The following is a 22403-nucleotide window of genomic DNA, read 5'->3' on the forward strand; positions in this document are numbered from 1 at the left end:
TAATTTATGTGTTGTCAAGATGACCCTGAACAGTTTTGACTTGTAAATGAAATTAGTGTTTAACTGTGTATAGAGATGATTTAAAAATGGTTTTTAGTCACGGTTATGTAGATATACTAATATACTTACAATAAGGTGGTAAAATTGATCAGTATATAATCCAAGTAGGGAGCAGAGGTCTTGTTTCCAGTCATTTAAATGGTAATAACTTGGTTAGGTGTTGCTGTATAGTACAGTTTAGCTCAACTGAACACAGAATTTCCGTTTATTAATAAATTTAGGACAATCGCTCTTGGATTAATTGCTCTTTGAAGCCAAAGGCACTTTAAATAATTTTGAAAAAGGTGTAGTATAGATAATAAATATTTTTGGAAAAGCTGCTTTTATTTTCTTCATCCCTAAACTGTTTTGGTCACCATAGTAATAAGTGGACATATTTTTGACATTAACAATTCATTGTTTTGGTATTCCATATAGGAAGTTGCACTATTGGACTGTATGGATTATTTATAACATACCACATAGAAAGTCCTATGGGTTTGTTTATACTTTTGTGAAATGACTTTGCAATGTTACCATTGTAAATATTTTTATTTTCCTATGCTGGTTTGACAGAAAGCAATAATAAAGGTAGATTTTATTTTTATCTGCTTCAATGATTTATCAAAAGCTCTTCACTGTAGTTATTGGAAATAGGCAATTCATGGTTGCTCCTCAAAAGTCAGTAGTTAGTACTTAAAATTGCACTTACCAGATGTTTCAAAGATACTAAGAGAAATAAAGTTTTTTTAAATGACCTTTACAGAGTTAATAATGTACAAAAATTAATGTTCTGTATTTACCGTGTCTCTTCTCCTGGAGTAGAAATTATTTTATTTTGGTAATGTTTTTTAGTTTCTATGATTCACATTACTAATCCTGCAAAATGAATGAATTATGTAACATTTAATTGGGGATGTATTGGCACAGGGCAGTTTGAAAATTACTACTTATTTGCAGACTTCTAATAGATTCAACACAGATTAATTAAATAGAGTTTCATTTTATAAAATAGCTTATGTCTTCAAATACAAAGGCTTAACTCTTTATTAAAAGATGTGTAAAATGTGAAAATAGCTCATGTAAAGATTTTGTTAAATGCCTAACTTTACATTTTGTGAAACTCTATATGTCAATTCCAAAAATGTTAAGTTGGCATCATAGGAATAATTTAGAGCAGATGATATAGTTACTTTTACAGAACAATTTAAAAATGTTACATTAATTTTTTCAACCAAATCTAGTCATACTTTTATATTGAGAAATTTTCAGCTAGATGAATTTGCTTCCTTCATTTCCTTTCACTCCCTCTCCAGTCTCATTGTTTTACTTCTGGAAATATATAACACAAAAATTTGTGGCAGATCTGTTTTGCACTTAAGTACATAATGAGTTATGTTTTCATAATTATATGATTGTAGAAATAAATGTGTCTTGTTTGCGCTTTACTTTTCCTACTTTAATATGAATCTGATGATGGGAAAAATTAGTGCAATATTAATTCCTTAGAAGTGAAATGAAGTAGAATAAGAGAAGATACCATATGATTGTTTAATAAACATTTCCTTTTACCCTCTCCACTTATAGATGTTTTTAATTTTATAATTTTTGCATATTACATCAACTGAGAGCTATAGCTGCTGGTAAACATAACTGTCTTACTGTCTTATGCTTCCTTGGCTCTCTTATGTTTTTTTTTTCCTTGTCATTTGCCTTTTTTCTTATCTGTTTACATTATTAGTAACAATTTACAATGCTTCTTTTCTCAACATCCCTCAAAATGCCTAATAGTTTCTGGAGAATTTGTAATAGATTCCAAGTGGTTATATAATTGGATATTTTAATTAAGCAAGAGGGTTTTCATACACACATTATCTCATGTGTAGTTTTATCCTAGGCATGTGTGCTCTGGTTGCTAATACAAGGCCCTACCTACATTTCACTTACAGTTCAAAATGAGGATTCTGGACAGACTTCTATTAGAAAACCTCTGAAGATGTGCTATAGATCTAGTAGTTTCTATAACCTCTGTTGTAAGAAAAAGAGTGTTTCTGTTCTTCTCTTGTATGTTGATGTGGCCTCATGTGACGTATATGATACACTTTAATGATGAGTTTTCAAAAAAAAATCAAAATAATTTCTTATCTGGAAGCATTAGTGATATGGAAACTTATTTTCAGTTGTTTCTTCTCATAGATACTTCAGACCCTCACTGACCTGTGACATTTCAAAACATCTCTGACCCCACACAGAGAATTCTACACTGCTTCTCTTCATCTTTTTTTTTTTTTTCATCATATATATGGAAGCTTTCTTTCCTTGCTGTGGAGCAAAGATTCATCTTTATGTTGCTTTATATGCATCCAAGCTCCCTGCACATATTTTGAAAGGTAAATTCCTCTGAATTTGGACTTTACCTTATTTACTTAAATTATAAATCAGCTGAGACTGTCTTCTTTATTGGCGTGTCAATTAAACAAATTTTAAGTTTGAAAACAAAAGGTAATACAGGAGTGTTTAGTAACACAGTGCTGTGTTAGATAATTCTTAATGGTATTGTTTAAAGCAGATGTCTAGGATGAATACTCTTAACTATTACCTTTCATAGTACAAAAATTTAAGGTAGGCATTACTGAGTCTCACTGACATGCGTGTAGCATGGTGGTAATACCATTTTACATTCAGACCTCTCATGAAATGTTGACTCTTGATAGATATACGATCTTAGGCAAATTACTTAACCACTTTTTAGCCTCAAGCTTTCTCACGTAATATGGGTATGAAAATGTCAGTCCTGTGGGATTGCTGAAATAATTAAGTATTGTAAAGCAGTTCTTGACACAAAATAGAGAGTATTAGTTATTTTAAATGGAATATTATTCTCCATATACCTTCTTGAGTTGAACTACTGCTTTATAATTCTTCATTTTTTTGGCCAGTGTTTGGTTTAGATCTTCTTTTAAAAATTTCAGTTGTGTTTTTTGTAGTAAATCTTATGTCACTTCAGTTTCATAAGTTGTCAATGGAAACTAAATTCTGAGTTTTAAATGAACAGTAAAATCACAGTTATAGTACTCTAATCTTTGCTTATGTTTTTCTATCACATCAGTTATATCCTTCTTAACCTTAATCCTAAAATCTATTTTCAGTTTCTATTTGAAACCTGCTGTTTGCTGTTTTTCATGTACATTGTGACCTTGATACCTGCTTTGAGTAGGTATTTGCATCAGAGATCTTCTATGTTCTTGATTCAACAATTGTTTTCTTTCTTTATTTTATTTATTATTTTTTTTAGAGTATAGATCTGGACCTCTGGGTTCATTTATTTGACCCAGATATGACTATGGAGATGCTATGAATTTTTATTAGTGTGAAGACAGAACAAAACTAAAAGAAACAAGCAAACAGCTTGAAAACCATCAGATTATGTTAAACAAATTTATATCTTTGGTAGGGATTCTAATTCATTCCCGGAGAAGACCAGGAAGTTACTACAGTAAAAGTCTCATCAAAGCATATGTGGCCGGGCTCCCTCCAGTGGTAGAATGACTGATTTGTCATAAGTTGAAACATTCTTGCCTAGGTAATTAAGCCAATTAGAAATTCACTGTATAGAATACTATCTAGAAAACATCCAAGTCACCTTTAAAAGAATTACTGCTGATATTTCCTTCTCTTTAGGCCTAAGCTTGATTTTTTTCATTTAACTTAGGTAATAGTTTCATGATGACTTTTATATTTTATCCTGGATTTCAGGATAATAATAATAATAGCAGGTACATCAGTTATAGCAGTAAGCATGCTACTTCTAGTTTTTTATTTTTCTTCTCTGTCCTTAGTAAATGTATAATTTGTTTTCCTTGTAGTATTTGCCTCTTTCTTTGGTTTATTTCCATCTCTTTTAACTTTCTCTGTAATCATTTTATTGTTCATAAATTATTTAAATTCTGTCTTTACAGCTATAAAGCATTGCCTCATTTTAAGAGTTTAAAATATTTTGTTAATACTAGACAGTAAACTGTCCTATTAATAAGACTATATTTTAACACATACGAGAAGTAAAATTAGTATTCGGGGAGGACTTCTAGCAGAAATGTGACGAAAGAGTTGAAGAGTCTTGACAGGAAAAATAGGCAGCCTCAGCTTGTTCTCTGTATGGGAGGAGAGTGAGTGGCAGTGGTATAAAAGAAATCTAAAAATAATTACCAAAAATTTGTGATTGATTGAATTTTCAAGCAAAATGAAAAGTGACCAGTGGTAACTCTAGGATTTTAGATCTAGGAAATCTGAAGAATCATTAACAAGAATGAAAAAAAAAAAAAAAAAAAGGAAAGGGTATTTTGACATCTGATGACAGTATTTTATATCTTAAATTTTAGGCCTCAGTGGACATCTAAATACATCCTGAACACTTTTCCAGGGGTGCTTCCCTCTGAGAAATCATTCTCAGAACAGTTTTTATGTATTGCTTTCTCATTATTGTTTCAGTGTGGACACTCACAAGAAAATCCATTTACATTCTTCTTAGACAGTCCTTTTTCTTCATTCTCACTATTCCTGCTCTTTAAGGCTATTTATCATCCAATGATAATATTTTGAGAATCATTAGTAAACTGCTTGATACCTTGCAGAGGATTATGAAATAGATTTTTGAGTCATCTGCATGAAGATAGTTTTGGAGTCTTAGGAGACTTTTCACAGGGATGTAGTACAAAGTGAAAAGAACATGTACATTAAGGTATTTGAAGTCTAACATAAGAGACTTCCTTGGAAGTGTATATTAAGCCTTTACCAATTCCTCCTGTGTCCTGGGAAAAGTGTTCTAGAATGAAAAGAGAATTGTTCACAGAGCTATGTATTCCACTGGGGAGACTAGAACTTGGCTGAACAAGGAAGATTAGAATTTGACTTCAGTTTTAGAGTGACCTCTGAAGAGCTTTGTGTCTCTCCCCTTGAAGGTAAGGAATGATCACATGCTGGGGAAGGCCAAGTTGAACCTCAAAGATGAAATAAATGTGCAATTCAGGCTTGTTAATGCAGACAAGTACATTTTGAAGTCCCTCATTAGATGTGAGTTGAACAAAAAGCATACTTTGAATTGTGGTTAGTTTGTTTGTGATGTTATGACTACTTGGACCAAGTTTGTGGTTCTTTATAAAGGGGTTGTTCATTATAAAGGGGTTGAGGAAACCAGATCTGAAAGAGACACGTGCATCCCAATGTTCATCGCAGCACTATTTATAATAGCCAGGACATGGAAGCAACCTAGATGCCCATCAGCAGATGAATAGATAAGGAAGCTATGGTACATATACACCATGGAATATTACTCAGCCATTAAAAAGAATTCATTTGAATCAGTTCTAATGAGATGGATGAAACTGGAGCCCATTATACAGAGTGAAGTAAGCCAGAAAGATAAAGACCAATACAGTATACTAACGCATATATATGAAATTTAGAAAGATGGTAACGATAACCCTATATGCAAAACAGAAAAAGAGACACAGATGTACAGAACAGAATTTTGGACTCTGTGGGAGAAGGCGAGGGTGGGATGTTTCGAGAGAACAGCATTGAAACATGTATATTATCTAGGGTGAAACAGATCACCAGCCCAAGCTGGATGCATGAGACAAGTGCTCGGGCCTGGTGCACCGGGAAGACCCAGAGGAATCGGGTGGAGAGAGAGGTGGAAGAGGGGATCGGGATGGGGAATACATGTAAATTCATGGCTGATTCATGTCAATGTATGACAAAACCCACTACAATATTGTAAAGTAATTAGCCTCCAACTAATAAAAATAAATGAAAAAAAAAAAAGAATGCATTGAAAACATAAAAAAAAAATAAAGGAGTTGTGGGATTTCTGCATACGAACTGTTGTTACTTGTACGGTTTGTGTAAACTACTTTAAATAGATCTTTTTGTTTTCTATAGCTTATGCGAGTGTTGCTATCTAATAATAGTAAGAAAAGCTTATAATTTCCCTCAATGTATGCTAGTAAAGACAAGGCACAAAATATTTTTCAATATACTTAACGTGATTTTTCTTGAAAAATACTGCCTTACCTTCTCTAAGCCTGAATGTTGGTAAATCTCCCAGTCTTTAAAAATTTTAAAGCTGATGATAAATGCAAAGAAAAATGACAGACTATTTTTGAGCATCAAGTATGTGATATGTTCCTCATGATTGCATTTTAGAATTATATCTATGATGTAGAACAGGGATCAGCAAGTTACAATCCTTGGGCCAAATCTGAAAACCTGCTGCCAGCTTTTTAAGTAAAATTTTATTGGAATAAAGTCATGCTTATTTGTTTATGTATTTTCTATGGCCGCCTTCTTGCTAATACATCAGAGTTGTGTAGCTGTGGCAACAGACCACATACCCCACAAAACTTAAAATACTTATTATCTAGTCCTTTACACAAAAGGTTTGCCAACTCTTAATGTAGAGGACTAAGAAAATAAATTAATATCTCTTGATAGGAATAAAAATATTGAAAGAGTTTCTGAAAAAAAAAATCATAATATTTTGATGTCATAGATTACCAGGGCTTTAGATCATGCTGCTCAGGCAGAATTCTGTGAAAAGCTTACCAGGCAATAACAGGAAACAAGCCCTAATTTTAATTTGAAATCTAGGCATCATATAAATAACTTTAGAAAGAAATACTAGTTTTGCATCACAATTTCATTAATAAAGGTGTTTTAAAGAATCAAACATGATATGAACTTTGAGAAATACATTTATATTGATACATATTGCAAACATTTATGTATACATCATATTCTTCCTTTTAAACCAAATTCTTATTGAAAAAGATTCAAGGTCTTCCTCATCTTTCTATTTCCACAATCTCACAAACTGCTTCTCAGTCTACCTGTATTTTTTTTCAGTGTTTAACCTAAGACTGTCTGATACATTATAAAAAATAGAACAAAAATGAATTATTAGAAAAGTGAAATTTAAAAGATCCAAAAAGATTCAACAGACATAAAATTTACTGTCAAATTCCTATGCAAGTTTCCATACATTGACATATTGTAAAGTAATTAGCCTCCAACTAATAAAAATAAATGAAAAAAAAATTCCTATTCAAGTTTCCAAATGTTTAATCCTAATTTTTATATTTATCTCATCACAAATTGGTAAATAGTTTGCAAACCACACTTTGAGCACAATAGCTAGAGGACGGGTGATATTCTATCCTTATTCAAAGCTTAATTTTTAGGTACTGAACTTAACCAGTTAATATTCTCACTTTGTTTCCTTTTGTTTTTTTTTACCTGCCTGGTATTTTTACTGTTTATACATGTATTGCAAGTTTAGGATCTTTGTTAAGAACTGGAAAAAGGATCCAAGAATGTGTAACTTGGATCCTGCATTTAAAGGATTTACTGGCAATTAGGGAGATGATACATTTAAATAGATAAATACGTGATAAGTATATACTAAGAGTATAGAAGAGATAGTGGTTAATTCTGTCTTGAGTCTCTCAGATGACTTCACAGAGGGAAGCAACATATTTTCCGAGTATTAAAATTTAAAAATTTGAAGAAGCAGAATAAGGGCATTTCTGGCAAGATAAGTGCATATAAAGGCATAAAACCATATATGTCCTAGGAATACATAGCACTTAGTATTGCTAAAAAGGAGGTATTCTTTATAAGAAAATAAAAGCTAGTTAGGGAGAGCTGTTAATAGATTATGCCATGATCTATAGTTTGGAATTATCTAGTTTGAAATCTTACTAGTAGACTCCAAACTTTCTAATTTGTAGAGAACCTTTTAAAACAAAACGACCACATTTTAGAGAACTCTTAATAAGTAAAAGTAGCATTTTATTAGTATACTCTTATCCTGGAATTTCAAACATACCTTGTACTTCAAATAAAGTCAATTGATTGATGGTGTAGTAAGAAATTAAAATTATCAGTTTACTTGAAAGTTGTTACTTATATCAGCCTGAACATCCACTTTATTTCTGAATTTTATTTTTATTACATTGTGTCTAGGAAATTCTGGTTCATACAGATAAGTAGTGGCAAATGATAATGTTGTTAATTCATTTTACCTGATCAGGATACTCTTTAAATAAATTCATTCAGACTTTAGAGAAATAGTAAGATTTTTTTTTTTTTTCTCAACTCAAAGTGTAAGTCCTTTTGGAGGGAGGTGATAGAATTGACTCATCTGTCAGTTCATTTTGTCATTGTTCAGTGTGAAAATAATGTATCTTGTAATATTCTGAGATATTCATTGATAGCATTTTTTAAATGCTCACATTTTTGTGCTGATCTCTGTTTAAAATTTCAGAACAGCTTAATTACTTGAATGATGACTCAACTATAAGGATCAGTTTCATTACTGATACTTTATATGCATCTATAAGCTTGGTAACATTTATAACTTATGTCAGATTGAGGTTTTTCAACTTGTTACAGTGTTATATAATGATATTAGTATGCCTATTCTTTATATTTAAAAATATTTATATAAAGACTTTTTAATGACTAAATAAAGTATCTCTTGTTTCTTTTGAAGTATTTATACTTTGCCTCAGGACATCTATTTAAGTTTGGTATGAAGAAAACGAATTTTGAAATTTTCAATCTGTAACAATACAGTTAGCCCAGGCAAAAAAAAGAAAAATCCATCAATTTAAATGATAATCTATGTGTGATTAGGCAAAACTGTTTTGAAGTATCTTAATATCCAGTCCTTATTAGTGAACACTTAGTACTTAATAAAAGCTGGGAAAAACATTTATAGGAGCTACCACTTCTGAGATTTTAGAATTTTTATCTACTTCCCTTAATAGAGTTGTCTCAACAATTCTTACAGTTTAGTTGATGATGTGTTAAAAACTGATTTAAACATTAGATTTTTCTTGTTTGTATGTTGGTTTAGCATCCTTGAATTGACCTATTTGAGAAACTTCTACAAAAATAAATGCAGAGATCTGCCACATTCAAATTCTGATTCAGTTAAATTGGAAAGATTTTACATAATTTCAACATTTGAATTAATCAAGCATATGTGATGAAAAATTTTGTATTTTCTGCATTTTTAGAAATGTACCACTATTTGAGTTTTTTACAACAGTTTACTAATTTAACATATTGGTCGTACTGTCATATAGGTTTTAATAAGACTTTTGTCCAGTCATGTATGTTGTTGTTCATAGGTAATATGGTGACTTTGTTATGAGCACATTTTAATTTCTAGATGTATAATAACTTCATATACACTTTTTTTTCTTCAAAATTGTGGAACTTGTCAAAGACCATCATTACAGGTTTCCCCTTGATATGCGAAAGCAGAGCTTTCTTCTGAAAGCTTTCATGAGCCAAAATGGTATAAAGTGAAGAAGCAATTAACTTAGGACACATATTGCTAATGTATGCACAAAATAAATCCAGATAAAGCATAGATGCTCACAAACACAGTTCAGAGCTCTGGGACTTGATCCTGAGATGTGGAGTGTAGTTCTCAGGGAAGGAACTTGGAGGTGCAGCTCTTCCTGCTTGGGGTGCACCCTGCCTCAGTAGTGGCTCCCTGCCAAACAAATACTGAAGGCTGTTTTTTACATTTTGACTCTTTTTGTAGAAGGGAAAATTCTCTTTGGATTTTTGTGGCTAGCAAAAACAGATACTAGTGTAGATATCTTGTAAAAGTGAAGTGACATGAAGTGAAGTCTTGGGAAAGTGGAGGATAGCTTTATTTGCAAACCTTGATGTATAAAACCCAATGAAAAATGATCATTTAAAATTTGCCACTACAATGTAAATTCTACTGACAGATGACTGTCATTGAATTTTAGTACTGTGTTTTAGCTTTGAGAGCTCCCAAATGTTAGTTGAAAGAGCAACTGTTACTAATTAATAGGAAGGCTTTGAGATGTCTTGAGCGAAATCAGTCTCAATACATCCATGTTAACACCTATGTAAGATTCCTGCTTTTAACTAGGGATCCACTTCTAGTTTTATAAGTAATTATTTCATAACCTATACTGGAATAAGTAGAACTATAACCCAAACTTAGAGACTCTATCACATGTGTGAAGAAATACACAAAATTCATAAGGACTTCTATTTAACTTGTTCTAATGAGCTGAAAGTGAAGAGGAACTAAAAAGCCTCTTGATGAAAGTGAAAGAGGAGAGTGAAAACGTTGGCTTGAAGCTTAACATTCAGAAAACTAAGATCATGGCATATGGTCCCATCACCTCATGGGAAATAGATGGGGAGACAGTGGAAACAGTGTCAGACTTCATTTTTTTGGGCTCCAAAATCACTGCAGATGGTGACTGCAGCCATGAAATTAAAAGAAGCTTACTCCTTAGAAGGAAAGTTATGACCACCCTAGATAGCATATTAAATATCAGCAACATTACTTTGCCAACAAAGGTCCATCTGTTCAAGGCTATGGTTTTTCCAGTGGTCATGGATGGATGTGAAAGTTGGACTGGTAACAAAGCTGAGTGCTGAAAAATTGATGCTTTTGAACTATGGTGTTGGAGAAGACTCTTGAGAGTCCCTTGGACTGCAAGGAGATCCAACCAGTCCATCCTAAAGGAGATCAGTCCTGGGTGTTCATTGGAAGAACAGATGCTGAAGCTGAAACTCCAGTACTTTGGCTACCCCATGCAAAGAGTTGGCTCATTGGAAAAGACCCTGATGTTGGGAGGGATTTGTAGCAAAGGAGAAGGGGATGACAGAGGATGAGATGGCTGGATGGCATCACCGACTCGATGGGCATGGGTTTGGGTAGACTCTGGGAATTGGTGATGGACAGGGAAACCTGGCATGCTGCGATTCATGGGGTCGCAAAGAGTCAGACACAACTGAGCGACTGAACTGAACGGAATGAGCGGAAACAGTACCCAGTTGTGGATGTGACTGCTGATAGAAGCAAGGTCCGATGCTGTAAAGAGCAATATTTCATAGGAACCTGGAATGTTAGGTCCATGAATCAAGGCAAATTGGAAGTGGTCAAACCAGAGGTGGCAAGAGTGAATGTTGACATTCTAGGAATCAGCGAACTAAAATGGACTGGAATGGGTGAATTTAACTCAGATGACCTTTATATCTACTACTGTGGGCAGGAATCCCTTAGAAGAAATGGAGTAGCCATCATGGTCAACAAAAGAGTCCAAAATGCAGTACTTGGATGCAATCTCAAGATGACAGACTGATCTCTGTTCGTTTCCAAGGCAAACCATTCAATATCACAGTAATGCAAGCCTATGCCCCAACCAGTAATGCTGAAGAAGCTGAAGTTGAACGGTTCTATGAAGACCTACAAGACCTTTTAGAACTAACACCCAAAAACGATGCCCTTTTCATTATAGGGGACTGGAATGCAAAAGTAGGAAGTCAAGAAACACCTGGAGTAACATGCAAATTTGGCCTTGGAGTACAGAATGAAGCAGGGCAAAGGCTAATAGAGTTTTGCCGAGAGAACGCACTGGTCATAGCAAACACCCTCTTCCAACAACACAAGAGAAGACTCTACACATGGACATCACCAGATGGTCAACACCGAAAACAGATTGCTTATATTCTTTGCAGCCAAAGTTGGAGAAGCTCTATACAATCAGCAAAAACAAGACTGGGAGCTGACTGTGGCTCAGATCATGAACCCCTTATTGCCAAATTCAGACTTAAGTTGAAGAAAGTAGGGAAAACCACTAGACCATTCAGGAATGACCTAAATCAAATCCCTTATGATTATACAGTGGAAGTGAGAAATAGATTTAAGGGACTAGATCTGATAGACAGAGTGCCTGATGAACTATGGACGGAGGTTTGTGACATTGTACAGCAGACAGGGATCAAGACCATCCCCATGGAAAGGAAATGCAAAAGCGCAAAACGGTTTTCTGAGGAGACCTTACAAATAGCTGTGAAAAGAAGAGAAGCGAAAAGCAAAGGAGAAAAGGAAAGATATATCCATTTGAATGCAGAGTTTCAAAGAACAGCAAGGAGAGATAAGAAAGCCTTCCTCAGTGATCAATGCAAAGAAATAGAGGAAAACAACAGAATGGGAAAGACTAGAGATCTCTTCAAGAAAATTAGAGATACCAAGGCAACATTTCATGCAAAGATGGGTTCGATAAAGGACATAAATGGTATGGACCTAACAGAAGCAGAAGATATTAAGAAGAGGTGGCAAGAATACACAGAAGAATATACAAAGAAGATCTTCATGACCCAGATAATCACAATGGTGTGATCACTCACCTAGAGCCATACGTCCTGGAATGTGAAGTCAGGTGGGCCTTAGAAAGCATCACTATGAACAAAGCTAGTGGAGGTGATGAAATTCCAGTTGAGCTATTTCAAGTCCTGAAAGATGATGCTGTGCAAGTGCTGCACTCAATATGCCAACGAATTTGGAAAACTCAGCAGTGGCCACAGGACTGGAGAAGGTCAGTTTTCATTCCAATCCCAAAGAAAGGCAATGCCAAAGAATGCTCAAACTACTGCACAATTGCACTCGTCTCACACGCTAGTAAAGTAATGCTCAAAATTCTCCAAGCAATGCTTCAGCAATACGTGAACCGTGAACTTCCAGATGTTCAAGCTGCGTTTAGAAAAGGCAGAGGAACCAGAGATCAAATTGCGAACATCCGTTGGATCATCGAAAAAGCAAGAGAGTTCCAGAAAAACATCTATTTCTGCTTTATTGACTATGCCAAAGCCTTCGACTGTGTGGATCACAATAAACTGTGGAAAATTCAGAATGACATGGGAATACTGGACCACCTGACCCACCTCTTGGGAAACCTGTATGCAGGTCAGGAAGCAACAGTTAGAACTGGACATGGAACAACAGACTGGTTCCAAATAGGAAAAGGAGTACATCAAGGCTGTATATTGTTACCCTGCTCATTTAACTTATATGCAGAGTACATCATGAGAAACCCTGGGCTGGATGAAGCACAAGCTGGAATCAAGATTGCTGGGAGAAATATCATTCACCTCAGGTATGCAGATGACACCACCCTTATGACAGAAAGTGAAGAAGAACTAAAGAGCCTCTTGATGAAAATGAAAGAGGAGAGTGAAAAAGTTGGCTTAAAGCTCAACATTCAGAAAACTAAGATCATGGCATCTTGTCCCATCACTACATGGCAAATAGATGGGGAAACAGTGGAAACAGTGTCAGACTTTATTTTTTGGGGCTCCAAATTCACTGTAGATGGTGATTACTGCCATGAAATGAAAAGATGCTTACTCCTTGGAAGGAAAGTTATGACCAACCTAGTTAGCATACTAAAAAGCAGAGAGATTTGCCAACAAAGGTCTGTCTAGTCAAGGCTATGGTTTTTTCCGGTGGTCATGTATGGATGTGAGAGTTGGACTGGTAAGAAAGCTGAGCACCAAAAAACTGATGCTTTTGAACTGTGGTGTTGGAGAAGACTCTTGAGAGTCCCTTGAACTGCAAGGAGATCCAACCAGTCCATCCTAAAGGAGGTCAGTCCTGGGTGTTCATTGGAAGGACTGATGCTGAAGCTGAAACTCCAATACTTTGGTCACCTCATGCAAAGAGTTGACTCATTGGAAAAGACCCTGATGCTGGAAGGGATTGGGGCAGGAGGAGAAGGGGATGACAGAGGATGAGATGGTTGGATGGCATCACCAACTCGATGGACATGAGTTTGAGTATATTCCGGGAGTTGGTGATGGACAGGTATCCTGGTGCACTGTGATTCATGGGGTCACAAAGAGTCAGATACCACTGAGCGACTGAACTGAATGAGCTGAAGGGACAAATAGATGCAGTGAGCCATGCCTGCAACTAATTGAATACGGCTTGCAAACCCATAATGTTGCAAAATTTTACTTGAGTGTATACTTGTTGAATTGAGAAAACAAACATGAAATATGGTCAGAGCCATAACCTTTTTCCACATTATGCCATTTTGTGTACTGAAGTAGCAGGCCAAGTTTTATTTTGATGTTTACCCCAAATCATATAATACAGCGTAATTTAATATATGCTTTTTGAACTCAGATTTTAAAATAGTTCAAAATTATTCAGAAGAAACTTAAATGATAGTGTTTGCTGAACCTCTCAATCACTTCTACTAAAAATATAAAACCATTTATCAGAAACAATTTAAATCATGGATCTCAGCATTTGTTACCAGGAGGACTTTGTAAAGCAGGCTGCTCTCCCCACCCCCTGAGTTTCTGATTTAATAGTTCTGGGGTGGAGCCCAAGAACTAACATGTTTCCAGGTGACGCTGATGTTGTTGAGTCAGATACCACACTTTGAGAACCACTGCTGTGGCAGCATTACCAAAGACGTCCTTAGGTAAGGAAAAGTTATTACATATTTGGTTTTAATAAATACAGCCATTTGAGGAATGAACTGGAGTACTGAGCTCAGGAATCTCACTACTTATGGGGCAATTATAGACAAAAGGATTGTTTAGAAACAGAAGATGAAAACTGGAAGTGGAACTGAACATTTTTGAAGTAAAGTCTGTTGATTTTGTGATTGAACTGAAAGTGTGAGATATGAAAAGGAATTGTTGTTGATGGCTAAATTTACTAGATTGGGTACATTTTGATGCTAGTAAAAAGTAATTGTTGGAGTGAATGTGCAGGAGAAGTCTTGCTATCAGAATATTAACAAGCTATTAATCTCCTGAACAACTTAGGTTTCTGATATTTGTGGAATACCTATATGGAAATATCCAGGAAGCTCTTAGAAATATCTCTGCCTTAATGGAGTGTCTGTGAAGATAAAGATGGAATTTGATAGTCATTTTCAAGCTGTTTTTTTTTTTTTTTTTTTTAACCGCTTCTGTTTCTCCTTTCCTGTGTGCTGTGTTCAGTCACTCAGTCGAGTCTGACTCTTTGTCACCCCATGGATTGTAGCCTACCAGCCTCCTCTGTCCATGGAATTTTCCAGACAAGAATGCTGGAGTGAGTTGTCATTTCCTACTCCAGGAGATCTTCCCAGCCCAGGGATCGAGGTCATGTCTCCTGCATTGGCAGACAAATTCTTTACCACTGTCCCACTTGGGAAGCCCCTATCAAATGTTTTTTCCTTCTAGTCAGTCCTTTAAAATCATACTGAGTTGTTGAACTGCTCATTTGAGCAAGTAAATTCAAACGTTGGCATTATTTTTTGTGGTGTCTAAAATGAGCATTGAAAACTACTTTTATATAATTTTGGGAGTTGTTATTTGGGGCAGTCAACATAAAAGAAAACAATTGACCTAAACTCTTTACTTGATAGATTTCTCTCCCTTATATCAACTGGAAAGAGAATTAAGTATATGATTCTCTGTGCTTACTGTTGAGTTATATTCACCCATTCCAGTCCATTTCAGTTCACTGATTCCTAAAATGTCAATGTTCACTCTTGCCATTTCCTGTTTGACCACTTCCAATTTGCCATGATGCATGGACCTAACATTCCAGGTTCCTATGCAATACTGCTCTTTACAGCATCAGACTTTACTTCCATCACCAGTCACATCCACAGCCATATGTTTTTGCTTTGGCTCTGTCTCCTCATTCTTTCTGGAGTTATTTCTCCACTGATCTCCAGTAGCATATTGTGCACATACCAACCTGGGAAGTTCATCTTTCAGTGTTCGATCTTTTTGCCTTTTCCTCCTGTTTGTGGGATTCTCAAAGCAAGAATACTGAAGTGGCTTGATATTCCCTTCTCCAGTGGACCACGTTTTGTCAGAACTCTCCACCATGACCCATCTGTCTTGGGTGACCCTACACAGCATGGTTCAGAGTTTCATTGAGTTAGACAAGGCTGTGGTCCATGTGATCAGCTTGGTTAGATTTCTGTGATTGTGGTTTTCAGTCTGTCTGCCCTCTGATGGAGAAGGATAAGAGGCTTATGGAAGTTTCCTGATGGGAGAGTCTTACTGAGGGGGAAACTGGGTCTTGTTCTGATGGGCAGGGCCATGCTCAGTAAATTTTTAATCAAGTTTTCTGTTGATGGGGGCGGGGGGGGCTGTGTTCCTTACTTATTATTTATCTAAGGCCAAACTATGGTGGAGGTAATGAAGATAATCTACTTGGAAAGGTCCTATGCACACATTGCTACACTCAGTGCCTCCAACCCTGCAGCAGGCCACCGCTGACCCATGCCTCCACCAGAGACTCCTGGACACTCATGGGCAAATCTGGGTCAGTTTCTTGTGGGGTCACTGCTCCTTTCTCCTGGGTCCTGGTGGGCATAAGGTTCTGTTTGCACCCTCCAAGAGTCTGTTTCCCCAGTCCTATGTAAGATCTGGCAGCTCTATGGTGGGGTTAATGGTGACCTCTTCCAAGAGGGCTTATGCCATACCCAGGTCTACTCCACCCAGAGCCCCTGCCCCTGCAGCCGTCCACTGCTGACCTGTACCTCCTCAGGAGACTCTCAAACACAGTTCTGCCTCAGTCTCTATGGGTTCTCTGAGTCCTGGAGCACACAAGGTATGTTTGAGCCCTCTGAAGGCCTCTGGTGGGTATGGGGTTTGATTCTTAATGTGATTTCAACGCCCCTCCTGTTGTCTTGCTGGGGCTTCCCCTTGGCCCTTGGACTTGGGGTACCTCCTCAAAGTCGCTCCAGTACCACACAAACACCGCTCCAGAACCACACAGCCACCGCTCCAGCGCCTGCTTGTATTGCTGGGGCTTCTCTGCCCTTGGATGTGGGGTGTCTCCTCACAGTCAGAATCAAGGCAAATTGGAATTGGTTAAACAGGAGTTGGCAAGAGTGAACATCAACATTTTAGCAATCAGCGAACTAAAATGGACTGGAATGGGTGAATTTAACTCAGATGACCATTGTATCTACTACTGTGGGCAAGAATTCCTTAGAAGAAATGGAGTAGCCATCATAGTCAACAAAAGAGTCCAAAATGCAGTATTTGGATGCAATCACAAAAACAACAGAATGATCTCTGTTCATTTCCAAGGCAAACCATTCAATATTGCAGTAATGCAAGCCTATGCCCAGACCAGTAATGCTGAAGAAGCTGAAGTTGAACGGTTCTATGAAGACCTACAAGACCTTTTAGAACTAACACCCAAAAAGATGCCCTTTTCATTATAAGGGACTGGAATGCAAAAGTAGGAAGTCAAGAAATACCTGGAGTAACAGGCAAATTTGGCCTTGGAGTACAGAATGAAGCAGGGCAAAGGCTAATAGAGTTTTGCCAAGAGAACACACTGGTCATAGCAAACACCCTTTTCCAACAACAAAGAGAAGACTCTACACATGGACATCACCAGATGGTCAACACCGAAAACAGATTGATTATATTCTTTGCAGCCAGGATGGAGAAGCTCTATACAATCAGCAAAAACAAGACTGGGAGCTGACTGTGGCTCAGATCATGAACCCCTTATTGCAAAATTCAGACTTAAATTGAAAAAAGTAGGGAAACCACTAGACCATTCAGGAATGACCTAAATCAAATCCCTTATGATTATGCGGAAGTGAGAAATAGATTCAAGGGATTAGATCTGATAGACAGAATGCCTGAAGAACTATGGACAGAGGTTTGTGACATTGTACAGGAGGCAGTGATCAAGACCATCCCCAAGAAAAAGAAATGCATAAAGGCAAAATGGTTGTCTGAGGAGGCCTTAAAAATACTATGAAAAGAAGAGAAGTGAAAGGCAAAGGAGAAAAGGAAAGATACACCCTTTTGAATGCAGAGTTCCAAAGAACAGCAAGGAGAGATAAGAAAGCCTTCCTCAGTGATCAGTGCAAAGAGATAGAGGAAAACAATAGAATGGGAAAGACTAGAGATCTCTTTAAGAAAATTAGAGATACAAAGGGAACATTTCATGCAAAGATGGGCACAATAAAGGACAGAAATGGTATGGACCTAACAGAAGCATAAGATATTAAGAAGAGGTGGCAGAATACATGGAAGAACTATACAAAAAAGAGCTTAATAATCCAGATAACCATGATGGTGTGGTCACTTACCTAGAGCCAGACATCCCGGAATACAAAGTCAAGTGGGCAGTAGGAAGCATCACTATGAATAAAGCTAGTGGAGGTGATGAAATTCCAGTTAAGCTATTTCAAATCCTAAAAGATGATGCTGTGAAAGTGCTTCACTCAATATGCTGGCAAATTTGGAAACTCAGCAGTGGCCACAGGACTGGAAAAGGTTAGTTTTCCTTTCAGTCCCAAAGAAAGGCAATGCCAAAGAATACTCAAACTACCACACAATTGAACTCGTCTCATACACTAGCAAAGTGATTCTCAAAATTCTCCAAGCCAGGCTTCAACAGTATGTCAACCGTGAACTTCCAAATGTTCAACCTGGACTTTGAAAAGGGAGAGGAATCAGAGAAATTGCCAACATCTGTTGGATCATTGAAAAAGCAAGAGAGTTCCAGAAACACATCTATTTCTGCTTTATTGACTATGCCAAAGTCTTTGACTCTGTGGATCACAACAAGCTGGAAAATTCTGAAAGAGATGGGAATACTACACCACCTGACCTGCCTCTTGAGACATCTGTATGCAGGTCAAGAAGCATCAGTTAGAACTGGACATGGAACAGACTGATTCTCAATCGGGAAAGGAATACGTCAAGTACGTCAAGGCTGTATATTGACACCCTGCTTATTTAACTTATATACAAAGTACATCATGAGAAACTCTGGGCTGGATGAAGCACAAGCTGAAATCAAGATTGCTGGGAGAAATATCAATAACCTCAGATATGCAGATGACACCATACTTATGGCAGAAAGCGAAGAAGAACTAAAGAGCCCCTTGATGAAAGGGGAAGAGGAGAGTGAAAAAGTTGGCTTAAAACTCAACATCCAGAAAACTAAGATCATGGCATCCGGTCCCATCTCTTCATGGCAGATAGATGGGGAAACAGTGACAAACTTTATTTTTTGGGCTCCAGAATTGTTGTAGATGGTGACTGCAGCCTTGAAATTAAAAGGCGCTTTCTCCTTGGAAGAAAAATTATGATGAACCTAGATGGCATATTAAGAAGCAGAGATATTACATTGCCAACAAAGGTCCGTCTAGTCAAAGCTATGGTTTTTCCAGTAGTCATGTATGGAATGTGAGAGTTGGACTATAAAGAAAGCTGAGCAGTGAAGAATTGATGCTTTTGAACTGTGGTGTTGGAGAAGACTCTTGAGGGTCCCTTGGATAGCAAGGCAGTCCAACCTAAAGGAAATCAGTCCTGAATATTCACTAGAAGGCCTGATGCTGAAGCTGAAACTCCAGTACTTTGGCCCCCTGATGCGAAGAACTGACTCAGTGGAAAAGACCCTGATGCTGTTAAAGGTTGAGGGCAGGAGAAGAAGGGGACAACAGAGGATGAGATGGTTGGATATCCATCACTCAATGGACAAGAGTTTGAATAGGCTCTGGGTGTTGGTGATGGACAGGGAGGCCTGGCGTGCTGCAGTCCATGGGGTCTGATGCAGCTGAGTTGAACACAACTGAATGACTGAACTGAACTGTGCCTACTGTGGAAATACAGTGGACTAATTTTTCCTTCGTTGGCAACAGTCTACAGTGTATAAAGAAAACTGTTGGAACTCAGCAGGTAAATAATGACACTTGAACCTATGAAAGCATTATGCCTCCAGCTTTGTTGTTTTTTCTCAAGATTGCTTTAATTACTCAAATTCTTTTGTGTTTCTGTATAAGTATTAGGACCATTTTTTTCTATTTCTTTGATAAACGCCATTATTGTTTTCCTTGTTCCTGTTCAGTCACTAAGTTGTTTTTGACTCTTCTGTGACCCCATGAACTGCAGTACACCAGGCTTTCTTGTCCTTCACTATCTCCCAGAGCTTGTTCAAACTCACGTCCGTTGAGTCAGTAATGCCATCCAACAATCTCATCCTCTGTCGTCCCCTTCTCCTCTTGCCCTCAATCTTTCCCAGCATCAGGGGCTTTTCCAATGAGTCAGCTCTTCACATCAGGTGGCCAAAGTATTGGATTGCACTGAATCTGTAGACTGCTTTGGGTAGTATGAACATTTTAACAAAATTGTTTCAGTCTATGATTGTAGATTCTTTCCTTTATTTGTATTGTCTTACATTTCTTTTTTTGTTTTATTTTATTTTATTGAAGTATAGTTGATTTGCAATGTTGTGTTAGCTTCCGGTGTGCAGCAAAGTGTTTCAGGTTTTTTGTATATTCTTTTTCCTATTCCTTAACATTATAGTTTATTATAGAATATTGTACATATAATTTCCTGTGCTATACAGTAGGACCTTGTTGTTTGTCCATTCTATGTATAATATTTTATATCTGCTAATCCCCAGTGCCCAACCATCCTTCTCACCCACCCTCCCCCTGGGCAATCACAGGTCTGTTCTCTATATGTGTGAGTCTGTTTCTGTTCATAGATACGTTTATTTGTGTCATATTTTAGATTCCATATATAAGTGATATACTATGATATTTATCTTTCTGACTTACTTCACCTAGTATTATAGTTTCTAGGTCCATCTGTGTTGTTGCTAATGGCATTATTTCATTCTTTTTATGACTGAGTAATATTCCGTAGAGTATTACATGCCCTTTTCTGTATCCACTCATCTTTCAGTGGGCATTTAGGTTGTTTTCATGTCTTTGCTATTGTAAGTAGTGTTGTTATGAACATAGGGCTGCATGTGTCTTTTCAGATTAGAGTTTGTCCAGATATATGTCCAGGAGTGTGATTGCTGGATCATGCGTGCATGCTCAGTCACTTCAGTTGTGTCTAACTCTGTGCAACCCTATGGACTATAGTCCACCAGGCTCCTCTCTCCATGGGATTTTCCAGATAAGAATACTGAATTGGGATTCCCTGGCCTCCTCCAGGGGATCTTCCTGATCCAGGGGTTGAATCTGTGTCTCCTGCATTGCAGATGTATTCTTTACCACTGAGCCACCAGGGAAGCCCTGCTGGATCATATGACAACTCTATTTTTAGTTTTTTAAGGAAGTTCTGTACTGTTCTTCATAGTGGTTGCACTACTGCATTCCCAACAATGTGGGAATGTTCCCTTTTCTCTACACCCTCTCCAGCATTTACTGTGTGGACTTTATCATGATGACCATTCTGACTGATGTGAGGTGATATATCATTGTAGTTTTGATTTGCATTCTCTGATACTTAGCAGTGTTGAACATCTTTTTATATGGCCATCTGTATGTCTTGTTTGAAGAAATGTCTACCTATGCCTTCTGCCCATTTTTTGATTGGCTCGTTTGGGTTTTGTTTTTTTTTTTTAACTGAGTTGTGTGAGGTGTGTGTATATTTTGAAAAATAAGCCCTTGTGAGTTGCTTCATTTGCAGATATTTTCTCCCAGTGCATAGGTTGTCTTTTCATTTTGTTTATGGTTTTCTTTGCTGTGCAAAATCTGATAAGTTTGAATAAGTCCAATTTGTTTATTTTTGTTTCTATTTATTTTGCCTTGATAGACTGGTCTATGAAGACATTGGTATAATTTATGTCAGAGATTGTTTTGGCTGTGTTCTCTTCTAGGAGTTTTAGGGTGTCATGTATTATAATTTAAGTCTTTCAGCCATTTTGAGTTTATTTTTTGTGTATGGTATGAGAGTGTGTTCTTACTTCACTGATTTACATGCAGCTCACCAGCTTTCCCAGCACCACTTGCTAAACATATTGTCTTTTCATCAATGAATATTCTTGCCTCCTTGGTTGAAGATTAACTGACTGCAGTTTTATTGGTTTATTTCTTGGCTCTTTTCTGTTGCACTGATCCATACATCTGTTTTTGTGCCAATACCATGCTGTTTTCCTCACTGTTGCTTTGTACTATCGTATGAAAATGTGAGTGGGTTATGCCTCCAGCTTTGTTCTTTTTCCTCAGGATTGCTTTAGCAATTCTTGGATGTTATGATTTCACTGGAAAATTCTACCCAATGTACAAAGAACTTATACTGAGTCTTCTCAAACTCTTCCAAAATATTAAAGACAAAGAAATACACTCCAAAATTCATTCTATGGAGTCATCATCACCCTAATACTAAAACCAGACAAAGACACCACCAAAAAAGTTGGTTACAGACCAATATCTTTGAATATAGATGCAAAAATTCTCAACAAAATATTAGCAAACTGAGTCCAACAACATGTAACAAAGATCATACATCACAATCAAGTTGGATTTATCCCAGAGTCATAAGGATGGTAAAACATATGCAAATCAATCAATGTGATATATGAACAAAAGAAAAGACAAAAGCAGCACGATCATCTTAATAGATGCCAAAAAAGCATTTGATAAATTCAACATACATTCATTATAGAAAATCTTACCAAAGTGAGCATAGAGGGAACGCATCTCAACATAATAAAAGCTATTTATGACAAACTC

The 22403-nt window shown here is 36.8% G+C and overlaps 1 protein-coding gene across 1 annotated transcript in view; it reads left to right on the forward strand.

Annotated features, from left to right (window-relative positions):
• The window catches only part of PHYHIPL (phytanoyl-CoA 2-hydroxylase interacting protein like), a 97436-nt gene that overhangs the window by 1147 nt on the left and 73886 nt on the right, over positions 1-22403 (forward strand). The gene's annotated exons all lie outside the window — the stretch shown is intronic.

The sequence above is a fragment of the Dama dama genome, chromosome 15 (genome assembly GCF_033118175.1).
Source record: "Dama dama isolate Ldn47 chromosome 15, ASM3311817v1, whole genome shotgun sequence".
Taxonomy (NCBI): Eukaryota; Metazoa; Chordata; class Mammalia; order Artiodactyla; family Cervidae; genus Dama; species Dama dama.